The following is a 15,367-nucleotide window of genomic DNA, read 5'->3' as shown; positions in this document are numbered from 1 at the left end:
GATAATTTCGCAGTTACGATTTGCCAACACGCCTCCCTGCGCTGGTGTTTTGACTTATGTCTGAATACATTGCGAACTCAAGAAACACAAGAAAATAGTGACGCGGAGCAAACACACCCAGTATTTAGTCATCAGTATAATCATGATACTGACTAATGTTTGAAACACTAGAAAGAAATCGAACAGTCCCTTTAGTTTGGACTACACTATATTCTTCAGTTAGTTTCTAACACTCGACTTTCATTTACGACGAGGCCGTCTGAATCGGCGGAAAGTGAAGGTGAATTGAATTGATTATAAACACAAGGACAAAAGTTAAGCACATACCTATTTCTGAACCATGACAAATAGCAAAACTCCTGGCATGGGATTCCTGACCACAGGAGCTGGGTGATACCAATGTCATCGGATAGAACAAACATTTGACAACAAATAAAGAAGATATTGGTGAGTTGTGACTGAAATTTACTGACACAAAGATCATGGTAACACAGGTACTGTTTTTGACCTTAGACAATACCTCAAAAAGGTATGGAGCTGCAGGATTAGGTTTAATGTTTCATGTGAAAATGTTCCGTAAAGTCTCTACTTGACATGACACGTGAAACAGATCAGTAGCGGGTATAACCGCCACGTGCCCGGATGACGCATTCCACCCTAGTCCCATGCCTCCAGTCAGCCGTTTGATCTGTTGATGGGTCAACAACCACCCCTGATGCAATGCTGCTTCCAACTGGCGTAAATCTTGTACAGGGGGATCTCGTGCCTGTATGCGCCGCCCCCGAATATCCCAAAAATGTTCAAGGGGGCTCAAATTTGGGCTCACTGCTGGCCAGGGTGGAGTTGTTATTGCATTGGCCCTCATGTAATCCACGACTGTATGCGAACGATGAGGCCTGGCATTGGCATTGGCATGTACTGAGGTCGAGTAGCAAGAGGGTGGTTGTCAAAATGAGGAACGACGACTGGCCTCAAAACGTCCCGGATGTACCGAGCCCCTGTTAAGTTGCCCCTTGTGGTGACCACATCCAGCCTGCATTCACGAGAGATACACCCCCAACCATCACCGAGCCCTGTATGCAACAGTCGGTTTAATGTTCCTGGGGCTGTAGGCCTTGTTTCCGGTGCCTCCAAACTGACGTTTCTCCATCAATGACGTGGAGCAGAAAGCGACTCCAAGTTCTCAAATTCCACTTCTTTCGCGCAATACACCATGCTAAACGAGCAGCTTTGTGGTGATCTCTCAACAAGGGACGCCTTATGACTCGTCTAGCCCCCAGTCCTGACGGTTCCTGACGGTTCTAGTGCTGAAACGACGATTGGGCAACCACAGCTGTTTCAGACGAGTGCTTGTTTAAAAGGGTGCTCGGCGTATGAGACGAAGAAGGTCCCTGTCTTCGCGATGTGTCGTCACAGGGGGTCTTCCGGATCTGGGAATGTCCTGTGCGTCACCGGTCTTAGCATGTTTCTCGACTAAACGGCTTGCGACAGTGTGATGATACCCCAAATTCCGACCAATGACATTACAAGACATTCCTGAGTTATGCATGCCGATAATTTGCCATCTTGTGACGTTTGATAATCGCTTTCGTGCCATGGTTACACAATGTCATGGAATAACTGTTTAAAAGCGGACTATAGAAAGCAATTTTAACGTTTGTATATACTGCTTTTAGAGATACTCGAGGGTAGCATGCTGCACGGGCATACCATGCATGGCACGTGAGCTTTCGTCACACATGACGGAATACATCATCTCGAGAAAACATAATTCTTCGGGTAATTATATCTTTCATGACAAATATTGGGACCAAACAATAATGAAATTATATAATAGGGTGTGCTTAACTTTTTTCTTTGTGTATATTTACCCAAACAGGACACCCAAATAGGTACCTTACTAAAAGTTCACTATATAGCTTGATATTTGTGCAGTTTCATGATTATATGAATTATGTTTCGGAAGTTTGATGTATATACAAATGTTTATGAAAAATATTCAACCGTTTAATGAGTTGCGGAACTGAACCCAACCTACAGTTGCACGAAGTCCATTTTTTGTCTTAGAAAAGACAAATCTCAAAAGTAAAAATATCGCGAATAGCAAAATACAGCAGTGATTTTTATAGAAAGTGGCACATGCAATCTTGAACAACTTACGAGTTTAACTCCTGATATTAACCCCTTTTACCACATACAAGTAAGGTAATTATGTCCGACGTAACTATATAAATATGGTTTCCTGTATAGAAAACGGCATCAGCAGTTTGGCTCGCCTAATGAGTATACACATTTTCATAATTAATATTTAACAACTTATGAATTATTCTCCGGAATTATAACCAACCTTCATTTCCACATGTGTTCTACTTTCTGCCTTGGAAACGCCTTCCTGCCACAAGCTTTAGTATAAGCAAGAATTACATTTTGAACTTCACGGCGAACAATATTCCCAGAATGTATGGTCCAGATAATGACATCACTATTCAGAGCTCTAAAGACTCGGCCATTACCGTACGTTGATTTTCATATCTGGACAATGAAGAAAATACTGGGCAACATTTTTAAGCTTACTTCACAGAATGTTGACATTGGCACCAAGACCGCAATACCACGACGAAAGAGAGGCTAGTCTCTCCGATGGCTTCTCGATATTCGGATTTTTAATAGAAGACTCGATGCCATAGGGATGGCGTTCCTTTAAGGATGATGCACATCTCCGCTTCCATTCTGTTTTAGCATGACTATAAATAACGGTACCTATTTCTACAGGAGGGGGTAATATTGTGTCATCTTTTTCCGATTCTAAAACAGCTTTTTCCAATTTTATCTGCTCTCTCTTTTTCATGCAGTCCGACATGAGCAGGTGCCCCTTCAACATTTAAAAGATCTGTACTTAAAGGGCCTCTGATCTCTGTCAGTTTGTCGGGACGTGATGTAATGTTTTTCCCCGTGGGTACCCCGATGATATCCATGAAATCTCAACTAGATCAAGACCTATGCTGCGCCAGCCGTTAGCGCATTTGTCGCTTTTATCGTTAGCGTAAGGACGTATCGGCATGTTTGATCACCCAAGCTGAAACACAGCACAAAAAGAACAAGTGTTACGTGTATGTTGATGACGACCTGACCTGAGGTACAAACTGAACGTCTTGAATGTAGAGCACTGACAAAATCACTAACATTGACAGCTGACATGTCTTAAAAAATAACTCAGCGCCACGATTCAATAACTGCAGTTCAACAGAATATATTGACAAGTGATCAGCTAAAAGTATAGCCGTTTCTCTATTGTCATTAATAATGTAGACACCAGTAGTAACATGACTCATTTAGATCCATCAGTGTAAATCTGAACGGCATTTATCGATTCAGAGATTGTGGATAGAGTCGTGTTTCTGGGATTCTGGTTTGACAAGAGGCTTACCAGGAAACCACACTAAAGTCCTAGAGCTTCAGTTTGTTTGTTTATTGTTTAACCCACGAACTCATCAATATATTCAGCTATTTTACGGCGGTCTGTATATAATCGAATCTTGACCAGACAATCTAGTGATTGGCACCACGAGCATCAATCTACCCCATTGGGTTAAGTTGGCATGCAGGAATCAAGTCAGCAAGCCTGACAACCCGATACCATTAGTCGCCTCTTTCGACAAGCATCAGTTGCTGAAGACAAATTGTAACCTGGATCTTCACAGGGGGAGACAAACATGGTTTGCTGAAGACGAATTTAAACCCGGATCTTCACAGGGGGAGACAAACGTGGGTTGCATAAGACAATTCTAAACCAGATCTTCACAGGGACCTATACCTTCCGAGAAGTACTTCCAGTACCAAATGGGGCACAGATAGGATTGGTTGGTTTGCTGTTTAACGCCACACTTGGCAATATTCCAGCTATATGACGGCGGTATGTAAATAATCGAGCCTGGGCCAGACAATACAGTGAATAATATCGTGAGCATCGATGCGCGCATCCGCGATAACATGCTTCAACCAAGTCAGCAAGCCTGACCACCCGATCCCGTTAGTCGCCTCTTATACGACAAACATAGTCGCCTTTTACAGCAAACATGGGTTGCTGAAGTCCTATTCTACCCCGGGTCGCACAGATAGGAAACGTGTATTGGTGTTATATAGAGTTTTTTATTAGATGTCGACCTGATTTTGGTTGTCTTGCCTATCTACATGTACCACACAAAATGCAGGACTTGATTGGGCACAGTCTAAAGCCCTAAGATCTCTGATGAGGCTTTACAAGTTGAATGGGGTGATCTGCCTTAAGATGTCATACGTGAGACTGTTGGAAGTCAGATACATGATAAAGAACCCGACACCATCCGTGTTAACAGATTGTGTTGAGTATTTTCAAGATCCTTGGAAACACAGTATGGGACGTAATGGGTTGGGTTCCCAGAGAACTGCTTTCCATCATAATGGTCGTGACGTTGATATAGATGATATTACTAAACACCGCCACGGCTGCTTGAACTTCCAGCAGTTTATATTGATGCACTGGATCAGGTTAATAAATCCGATCCAGGACCACGTGTTAGCCATTAATGCCTTAGCTAAAGACTCTAGCCGCTTCCGACGACACGACCATAACGATCAGTCACACGGTTCTCTGCGCATGCGTTACCTGGAAATATCAGGTGACAAGGTACAAGGCAGCGACCTTTTAATTAAGAAATAAACGGCGAGTGGGAGTTGTTTATCGTACAATAAAACACTGCATGGAGAATAAACCATGAGGGGCGCAGCCAGTGGGAGTTGTTTATCGTACAATAAAACACTGCAGGGGGAATGAACCATGAGGTGTGCAGCCCCGAGTGGTTTATTCTCCATTTAGTGTTTTATTGTACCATAAACAACGACCACGTTTACTAGTAATTTTTTTATCAGATATTTACATTATTTACAGCCTCTTTAAGGGTGATGATAAAATGTACAAGCTTTAAAAATATTTACCCGTATTTTAATAATGATAATTCCCTCAATAGAATCCGACCTCGGCAATGTCGGACAAGCCCATGTTATGCACAGGTGGGTATTTCCCGCATATTCTCACAATCCTCACGTCGATTACCTGTAACTTTTCCCCCAATACACATTGTCATATCTCTCCTGCTTTTGGATGCGATCGTTCGGCCATCGCGTTTATCTACGTTGCCCAGCTTCATCTGTGGGTAAAAACTCACTAGACACTCCCCTCTAAAAATAACGTCGTCCAATATACGACGTCATCAAGTTGGAACGCATGTTCGATTCTCCAGAAATGACGTCATGATAGAACAATGTTTTATCATGAAATATACCATACTTCGTTTTTTTGCGATTGAGCGCGTATAGCTATATTATATTTTAATATTTATCCTATCCAGTGAACCTTTTTTATATATATAAATTTTCACACCTGAGGCGAAATAAAACATTTTCAGCATTTTCTGGAACAAAAACAACGACCAGCCTATAAGCGCTAATTTAAGACAGCTTCGTTAATAAGCCACCAGGCCCAAATCAGACTATCAAATGATCAAATTGCGGGGACGAATGTTAGTGATTTATCAGGATATAAACGTGTACCCCAGGGCTAAAGTATACGTTTGGCATGTATTGCACGACCTCTAAAGGTAGAAGCTACTGTACACTTATCACGATATATACTCATATGCAGTATATTTCTCATTGGCAAAATTATTGAGTACAAATGATAAAATGGCCTCAGAGAATCATCTTCAAATAGTAAATTAAATGAACGCGTCTTTGGACACAAACACAGCATGTTACTGTTCTTTGTGTAAAATTGAGGACGAGTGACAGCAGTTTATCAGGATAATACGAAATAGATGAAACCTTAAGAGCCAGCGCAGTATTCTAGCGTACATGTTGTATGACGAGTGTATACCAATTAACAGTAATAAAATGTAACCTAACTGCATGACATTTGCAACCTTTACGTAAGATCAGTCGTACCACCCGTGAGGATCCGGGTTGAATTGGTCTTCAGCAGCCCCTGCTTGTCGTAAGAGGCGAATTACGGGATCGGGTGGCCAGGCTGGCTGACTTGGTTTATGCATGTCATCTTATCCCAATTGCGCAGATCGATGCTCATGGTGCCAATCACTGGATTTGCAGACAGCCGTCATATAGCTTGAATGCCGTTGAGTGCGGCGTTACACAACAAATAAACAAACAAAGCAAATGTACCATTTAATTTCACATGTTGAACGTCATTTTCCTTCTTAGATCTTTGTTGTTAGAAAGCTGAAGACCTGAGTTCAATTTAACCCTTCTCTCTCTCTCTCTCTCTCTCTCTCTCTCTCTCTCTCTCTCTCTCTCTCTCTCTCTCTCTCAGACACACACACACACACACACACACTGGTGAAACTTTAATAAACAACGTGTCTGCCCCTCACAGAGTAAAGCAACAAAAAACAGCACTATATACATTCCCCACCATTCTGCAGGTGGGAGTGGGGACTGCACGCCCATGTCTGATGACGTTACTTACAGTAGGGAGTCACTGCACTGTCGAGCAGTTTTATTAAGGTCTCTATTAATGCATTGGCGTTTCTCTTTGCATACGCTGCTTACTTGGAATTCTGTGTACTATTTTCGTCATGCACCTTTCAAGCTTTCACACCACCCACATATCGTTCCTCTTAGCCCTATGGCGACGCTTGTATTGTCGCTGTGACAGAGCTGACCCTTGAATCATACACTTTATATACAACCCCCTGCCCCTCCTGAATTCTTCTACCTTAGGCGAGGATGTGGCCTCTTTCGAGTTGGACTAGGGACGCACAATTTTATTTTTTGGCTCCCTCACCGACCTAATCCGGAGTCAACATACAGTAGTTTCAAGCGTACCCTTTGGATAATTAATTGATATGGGTTCGGTCACTGGTTGGGAAATTTAGCCATGTCGCCTCAAGTCTTTCACTCGGGGAATGCGGATAAAACTTACGCCAAATCACAGAACCATTTTTTAAAGTTAAATACGGACCTATATATAACCATAGGTCCGTGAATTAAACATCACCGGCTGAGTTAGTGAGTGAGTTGGGACCAAAGCCGCTTTGTACGGTATTTCGGTTGTATCTGAGCGTGTCAGCTCAATGTGGGAGGTAAGTTCAAAATGACTTTGTTTGTAGACGTTTAATTACCACTTTAGTGAAACTCCGGGCAAGCGTAAGGTGATGACAAACTAAGAATCGTAAGACGTGCTTTGATGAATCCGAGAAGATATGACAGGTGCTGGTAGCCCAAGGATAATAATCGGGGAGAATTTTGAATATACGAACAGCGGATCCTGCACGGTTAAGGAACGCAACTTTGTAAGGGAATAATTAACGTGGTTTCACTGTGGCTGCTATAACATTGTCCAGAATTGACAATGCGCGTCACTTATGTTTACACTCCAGGTTTCATTGAAGCAGACATTGACAATATGAAATAGCGCTTTACTTGGCTTGTAACATCTGCACCACCACCATACCCAGTCTCAGCTGCAGTGAGATATCGACCACCCTAAACAGAAACGCGAGTCCTACACGAACTATGCACCCGCACAGCGTTACGCTCCATTTCTCGGAGCATTGAGAGCGCGTCGTCCGTCTTCTCCGGGACCCACGACACATGTGTTTATACAAAAGTATCACCAAAATCGTGGATTCTAACTGTCTAGTTGACATTTGTGTACAATTTGCTGTTGGATTTTACCTCTAACCGAAAGGGACATACAAGGTAAGAACGCAATACACTGACCAGGACACATCTCGTACAGTCCCTGCCTCGTATTCCACAGGTGTTGCGGATATATATCTACCTGTAGTCGGGGATAGAGTCAACTCACACACACGCACAGTGGGCTGGCCTAGTGCATAACTCAAGCAACTGTCCTGACTACCTGACCGACTATCTCACAACATCGGTCGCTATATATGCTGAAGTATTGACGATATGCGACTCTTAATAATATTCCCCCAGGTAAACGTCCGGGCGACTTAACGAATCTTAGGATAAACCGCTGGTCGATATGCCCATCACATGCTTTATACATGAATTGGGATAATGACTTCTAGAGGACGTGGAAGGGTACAGTAATTCGCAGCACCTTCCGCGTTGTCATTTAAGATGCTAGCCTAAGTCATTGTTGATTTTATACAGGTAACCACAATGCACGTGATCTACATTGCTCTATCCGGCATACACATGACTGACATATGCTGTTTATTAATCGCCGCGTGCAGGTACATATGTGGTGGTTATATAGTGACAGCCCTAGTCTGTCGCACAGTCCCTGAATCATATCACGTTCCCTTCCGTCCAGCCCCTCTGTAATGCTATAGTTCTAAATGAACCAAGTCTAGATTTTCCACAGGTTCTGAATCTCCCATTTCACTGGGGCTCCATTTCAATATAAATGTAGTTGGGTTTTTTTCTAATTATATATTTTCAGAGACTAAGAGTTAGTCTATACCAGCCCACGCTAGTCTGTGTACACTGGGACACGTCTGGCAGGTTTGTGTCGTTAGACATTATATACACTAGGTATACCTTTGGCCTTGCAGTGTGTTCATATGTGCATCTTAACCCACGTTTATCAGGTGATATATTAAGATCAGCAACACATCCACCCATGGTTCGAGGTGATGCTTGAATTGTAGTCGTCGCTCTGAGTACGCCTGTCAACCATACAGATGTCGATATGAAATGTAGGAAATACACGGTTTTTATGTTTCTAATGCTTCTTTCTATCCTTAAACTGTCTCAAGTTTTTCTTTCTTCCGCGTATCTCGTGACTCTTATGAGGAGTTGCTAAACTGGTGACGCAGCCTACGCGCGACTGCTCCGCCTCGGAATACGCGACACACGCACTTTAATACAGGTATCATTAACTGTCACTCATGTTTGACGTACAGGAACTGATCTGATGAGACTGTTATGGCCTCCAGGTCATAGTTATTTCAGAAATGATGGAAACCTATTTCAAATTGTTATGAAATTGATCAGATGTGGAGAGAGAATTGACTTTGTTTGTTTATTAAGGACTATAAGTAGGAGATACGGTTAATTGTGTCAAAACGCAGAGGCTCTGGGAAAGCGTGTTTGTAAAATTTAAACGTGAGATGCTTGGATTTTATAAGGGTATGTTGGTAAAGACAATATAAACATATGGTGAAAATTTATCTGCAGTCAAGGTCACGATCCCATTCTCTCTAGAAGTTCACAAAACCGCCCCGTAGTTCAGCCAAACTGCTTTTCTGAATTTATGCCTCTTGTCAAAAGCATAAAAGAAAGAAGAAAATCTGATTGACGGTCACAACGCTTGCCAGATAATTTAATAACATTGATTTAAATCGCTCCGTAACTTTACAATGTGACAGACATGCACATAGGGCTCTCAGACTGCGTCCCTTTAAAGTTGGCAGTGAAAACAGAAATGTCTCAACTATTTTGACTCTAAGAAGTCAGTGACATACCCGCGAGTAGGCCAGCATATCGCACTGTATGTATGTGCAGCGGGGCGTATCATTGATTTGAAGAGAGATTTGTCTGAGCCGCTATTGTGTGACGTGTGTCAACAGTAGGCTATTATATCACATTCCGGGCACTGCCCTCTCGGACCTGGTGTCGTAACCCGGTCGGTTATCAGGGAGATTACTGGGGCGCGTGTGGTATGTGGCTTGTTCTCCGTGCACACGGGGAACGGGTTACAGGGCACGTATGTGAACCAAAAGAAAACAGAAGAGATGTGTAGCCATTCTTTCAATAATAGCTGGAACGTTTTATCTTCATTTAGCACGTCGTATGCAAATGTGACCGAGCAACCTTTGACATGTTATGACTGAATGAAGAACACGGTGTATGGTGAGATATGGGCGTGTCATTTGCGGGTCCAAAGACGCGGGGGGGTGTGGGGGGGGGGGGGGGTGGATCTGCCTTTCATGGTTTTTTTTCTCTGTATGGCTTTAGTTATGGGCAACCCCCTGGACTTGCCCTGTTTTGTGATTCAGCTATTGTAACGTCAGTGTCATTTCGCACACTGAGACGTCAGCGTTATTTCAGAATCTCCCAGACGTCAGCGTCATTTCAGAATCTCTCAAACGTTAACGTCATTTCAGAGTCTGTCAGACTTTAACGTCAATTCAGAATATTTCAGACGTCAACGTCATTTCAGATTCTCTCAGACGTCAGCGTCATTTCAGAACTTCTCAAACGTCAACGTCATTTCAGAATCTCTCAGACGTCAGCGTCATTTCAAATTCTCACAGACGTCAGCATCATTTTACGCACACCCTGACGTCACACTCACATACGATTCTCTCTCAGACTGTTTTATCGCAAGCCGCATGTCGACCAGTGAGGTGTGAGACTATCATGGGTGGCTGGAGTCTGGCTGCTATGTTTAGACGGCCAACATAACACGTGTCGGTAGATGGGCTCCAGGCAGTCGTCACGGAGGTATTGTATTGAAGTAAACACCCTGACTCTTTTACTACTGTATGACAAATGTGGTAGGACATTGCTAGTACCTGTTCTTACAATAAGATCACGTTACGTAGCCATGTGATCAGCCCACCAGTAAAGAAGGTTATACAGGAACCCTGCCCATCGATCAGTACTTAAGGTACGCTTGTACATAAGTACCTAAGATATGCTTGTCCATCAGCATTTAAGGTATACCTGTCCATCAGTACTTAAGATATGCTTGTACATCAGTACTTAAGATATGCTTGTTCATCAGTACTTAAGATATGCTTGTACATAAGTACTTAAGGTATACCTGTCCATCAGTACTTAAGGTATACCTGTCCATCACTACTTAAGATAAGTTTGTACATCAGTACTTTAGATATGCTTGTTCATCAGTACTTAAGATATTCTTGTACAACAGTACTTAAGGTATACCTGTCCATCAGTACTTAAGGTATACCTGTCCATCAGTACTTAAGATAAGTTTGTACATCAGTACTTAAGATATGGTTGTTCATCAGTACTTAAGATATACTTGTACATCAGTACTTAAGATATGCTTGTACATCAGTACTTAAGGTATACCTGTCCATCAGTACTTAAGGTATACCTGTCCATCAGTACTTAAGGTATACCTGTTCATCAGTACTTAAGATATGCTTGTACATCAGTACTTAAGGTATACCTGTTCATCAGTACTTAAGATATGTTTGTACATCAGTACTTAAGGTATACCTGTCCATCAGTACTTAAGGTATACCTGTCCATCAGTACTTAAGATAAGTTTGTACATCAGTACTTAAGATATGGTTGTTCATCAGTACTTAAGATATACTTGTCCATCAGTATTTAAGATATACTTGTACACCAGTACTTAAGATATACTTGTACATCAGTACTTAAGGTATACCTGTCCATCAGTACTTAAGATAAGTTTGTACATCAGTACTTAAGGTATACCTGTCCATCAGTACTTAAGATATGCTTGTACATCAGTACTTAAGGTATACCTGTCCATCAGTACTTAAGGTATACCTGTCCATCAGTACTTAAGGTATACCTGTTCATCAGTACTTAAGGTATACTTGTTCATCAGTACTTACGGTATACCTGTTCATCAGTACTTAAGGTATACCTGTTCATCAGTACTTAAGGTATACCTGTTCATCAGTACTTAAGGTATACCTGTCCATCAGTACTTACGATATAGTTGTTCATCAGTACTTAAGATATACTTGTACATCAGTATTTAAGATATGCTTGTACATCAGTACTTAAGGTATACCTGTTCATCAGTACTTAAGATATGCTTGTACATCAGTACTTAAGGTATACCTGTTCATCAGTACTTAAGGTATACTTGTTCATCAGTACTTAAGGTATACCTGTTCATCAGTACTTAAGGTATACCTATTCATCAGTACTTAAGGTATACCGGTTCATCAGTACTTAAGGTATACCTGTTCATCAGTACTTACGATATGCTATTACATCAGTACTTAGGGTATACCTGTCCATCAGTGCTTACGATATGCTGGTACGTCAGTACTTAAGGATTACCTGTCCATCAGTTCTACAGATCTGTTACCCGGGTAACCTGTCCATCAGTTGTACATGTCTGTTACCCGGGTGACCTGTTTATCAGTTGTACAGGTCTGTTACCCGGGTAACCTGTTCATCAGCTGTACAGGTCTGTTACCCGGGTAACCTGTTCATCGGTGTACAGATCTGTTACCCGGGTAACCTGTCCATCAGTATCTTACTGAGATGATTGTTCGTAGTGCCAGTTGTCAGTATCTCACCGTCTCTGATAAAGCCGCCAGCGATCGATAATCCTCATTCCGTGTAGAACTGTGCAGGTAGGTCACTGTGAGGTCAACCAGATCATGTCACTCACCTTGTATCCGTGTTTCAATAGGCAGATTAATATCGTATACACCTACATCATCAACATGGTCGTCAACTGCTGGTCGTTCAACCTCTAACGCCTCTTTTGGTTATCGATCCTGGCCGAATTGAATGTTTTGTATGTTAACAGGTTTGCAGTGTGATTTACATACTGGATTTTATTTGAGTAGGAGACACACGTACACATAGAGGTAGACATATATACATATTAATGAGTCATGAAAGATACACTCAGACACACGAACTAGTTCTGCACCATGACCATGGAATATATTTATTTTATGAAAAAAAAACACTAGACACGCATACAAAAGCAAGCCTAGCCTGCTCTAGCTAGCTCTATTCCACATATGAAATCAACACAGGGAAAATCTTCAGGAAGGATATTGTGTAATGTAAGATTTCATAGACTAAATGTTAGTCTAACACGCGAACATACAGGTAGGCATATAAACCCAGTATTGAATCTACGAAAACCACACACAAACACATGAACATACAGGCAGGTATACTGACACGGTATAGGAGGCACACATACACAGAGAGAGAGAGAGAGAGAGAGAGAGAGAGAGAGAGAGAGAGAGAGAGAGAGAGAGAGAGAGAGAGAGAGAGAGAGAGAGAGAGAGAGAGAGAGAGAGAGAGAGGCATATATACACAGTATTGGCGCGTCCTATTGTACGGGTGCTACTGTGCTACTGGGTGATGTTTATCTAAGCTTCCATCTGTGTGATGATGTCGACGTGGTCAGTGTCAGCTAATTATGCATGCACGTTATCTCCCCTCGGGGTAATCTGGGACGACCCAGCCCTGGACAAGGATAGAACAGTCGCGGGGTTGAGAGCAGTGCAAATACAACTCTTCCCGCTCAAGTGTCTGTCATCGTGACTGGTTAATGGTATTGGTCGCCAGTTTAATGGCATACTTGTAGAACATTATAGCTGTCATGTGATTGTATTTTATGACGGACTCAACTAGCCATCAGTATACGAAAGTTCAGTAAATGAAAAGTCTTGCGCCATGACTGTAGAATTTTTACCAAATTTTCTTTTTACTAAAAGCCAAGGCAAGTCTTGATAAAACTAAACCAAGTCTAGTTTCGCTGATTTCACTATGAAAACAGAAGAGGAGGAAAGGTTCTTTTGAAAAACATATCAATGCAGTAAAATAACCAGCCTTGATTATCCCCCGAAACAGAATCCATTTAGCGTAAAGGGCAACACAGCTGTGACAATTACATGAATGGACCAGTGATGACACTGTGGTATTTCTCATAGACTAACGGTAAGTCTTAGAAATAACTTGTTCCGTATATAATTCCAGTTCGAATGGTATAGTATCGCAGTGGTGTAACAGGCCAATACTGTTCATGTGTTCGTCATGGTCGGTTCATGAATTGATGTACTTGTTACGGTAACATTTAAAAGTGCGAGTTCGGATTCCCATATACAATCTAATGTGAATACAGTAAACTACGGTTATAACGAACACGCTTATAACGAACTAACCGATATAACGAACTTATTTTTTTTAATCCCGTCCATTTGTTGTATATATGCTGTATATATACTTATTACGAACTACGGTTATAACGAACTAAAATAATTGGTCCCTTTGAGTTCGTTATAACCGTAGTTTACTGAATATAAATAGGTCACATGACCCATTACCTGTGAAACGGATGGGACAGACATCTTGCCAGGAGACCACGTAGGGGGCATTGGTGTTTCCCCGGCTGGGGTCAATGGTATTGGGCCCTAGTAATATAAATATGTGCAGTTTCCAAACTTTAGTTATTTCTTTTGTTATGAACATGGGGGACCCGGGTTGTGATGAAATAAATCAGACTAAACCCAAGAATAAAAAATCCATTTGTATGCAGAAAATAAAGGTGACGCCACGCATTTACAACCAGGAACCAATCCGAATGAGATTGGCTTCCCTACAGGTCTTGACAGACTCGTTAGCTCTTTCGTGTTCTCCGGAGGGCGTTCTAAACGAGATATCTTGGGCTTATCGTGTGTACACACAAACATGTGACGTCACTGTGACGTGCGTCAATGATTTGATTGTTGTGGCATCCCTCAGTCCACGATGTGAACCTACTGGACGAGTTCATGCCCACTGACTACAGAGTTCAAACAGCCCCAGCTGGATGCCCAGTTGTCTGTGTAGGAGATAGCAGGAGCATTTACGTGCTGACGTCTGAGAACTCCGCCCAAGACTCAGGTCAATAAAGCGATCCTAGCGCTAAGCTCAGACGACCGTAGCTCTAATTAAGTATCATAGTCTTTCGACAGTCTCTCTCCTTTTTTAGTTTTGTTTGTTGTTAAACGCCACACTCAGCAATATTCCAGCTATATGACAGCGGTCTGTAAAAATCGAGTCTTGACCAGACAATCCAGTGATTGACATCATGAGCATCGATTCACGCAATTGGGATACGATGACATGCATCAACCAAGTCAGCGAGCCTGACCACCCGATCACGTTAGTCGCCTCTTACGACAAGCATAGTTCCCTTTTACGGCAAGCATGGTTTGCTGAAGAGCTGTTTTACCCCGGATCTTCATGGGTCCTTACGCCCCATAATGCTAATATAACTTAGTGAAACGGAACCTGGGACACCAGCCTCCGTGCTCAAAGCTGCCGTTACTCTAATACGTTCGCAACTGTCGTATTTCCCACAAAGATTTGATTAAGACAGTCTTAATGCTAAGATTGCTTTGTGGAAATGCCCCCGTGCTCAAACATGTCGTAATGTCCCTAAGGCTTAAGCCAACCATAGTGCTTTAATCGCTTTGTGTAAACGGGCCCAGGCACTGCAGATCAGTTCAGTTATGGACTGTGTATCCTTCTCGTTGTATGCGTGACGAGCAAAAGCGAAGTACGGCTTTAACAGAAGCACTTAGCTCCAATATCATGTATTTACAAACCTATCTTCTGAAACAGCGGTTCTAAGGCCACATCGACGCAC

The 15,367-nt window shown here is 42.3% G+C and overlaps 1 protein-coding gene across 1 annotated transcript in view; it reads left to right on the top strand.

The window, feature by feature from the left end:
* The first annotated feature begins 7,604 nt into the window (after window positions 1-7,604).
* Window positions 7,605-15,367, top strand: part of LOC139465047 (integrin beta-PS-like) — a 44,373-nt gene continuing 36,610 nt past the window's right edge. Inside the window, exon 1 of the mRNA XM_071246741.1 lies at window positions 7,605-7,752. The gene's annotated coding sequence lies outside the window, so the exon portion shown is untranslated. The remainder of the gene's footprint in view (window positions 7,753-15,367) is intronic.

The sequence above is a fragment of the Haliotis cracherodii genome, unplaced genomic scaffold (assembly GCF_022045235.1).
Source record: "Haliotis cracherodii isolate W230 unplaced genomic scaffold, xgHalCrac1.p SCAF_17, whole genome shotgun sequence".
NCBI classification, from domain to species: domain Eukaryota; kingdom Metazoa; phylum Mollusca; class Gastropoda; order Lepetellida; family Haliotidae; genus Haliotis; species Haliotis cracherodii.
The sequence above is the reverse complement of the archived record's forward strand: the minus strand, read 5'-3'. Positions and strand labels throughout refer to the sequence as shown.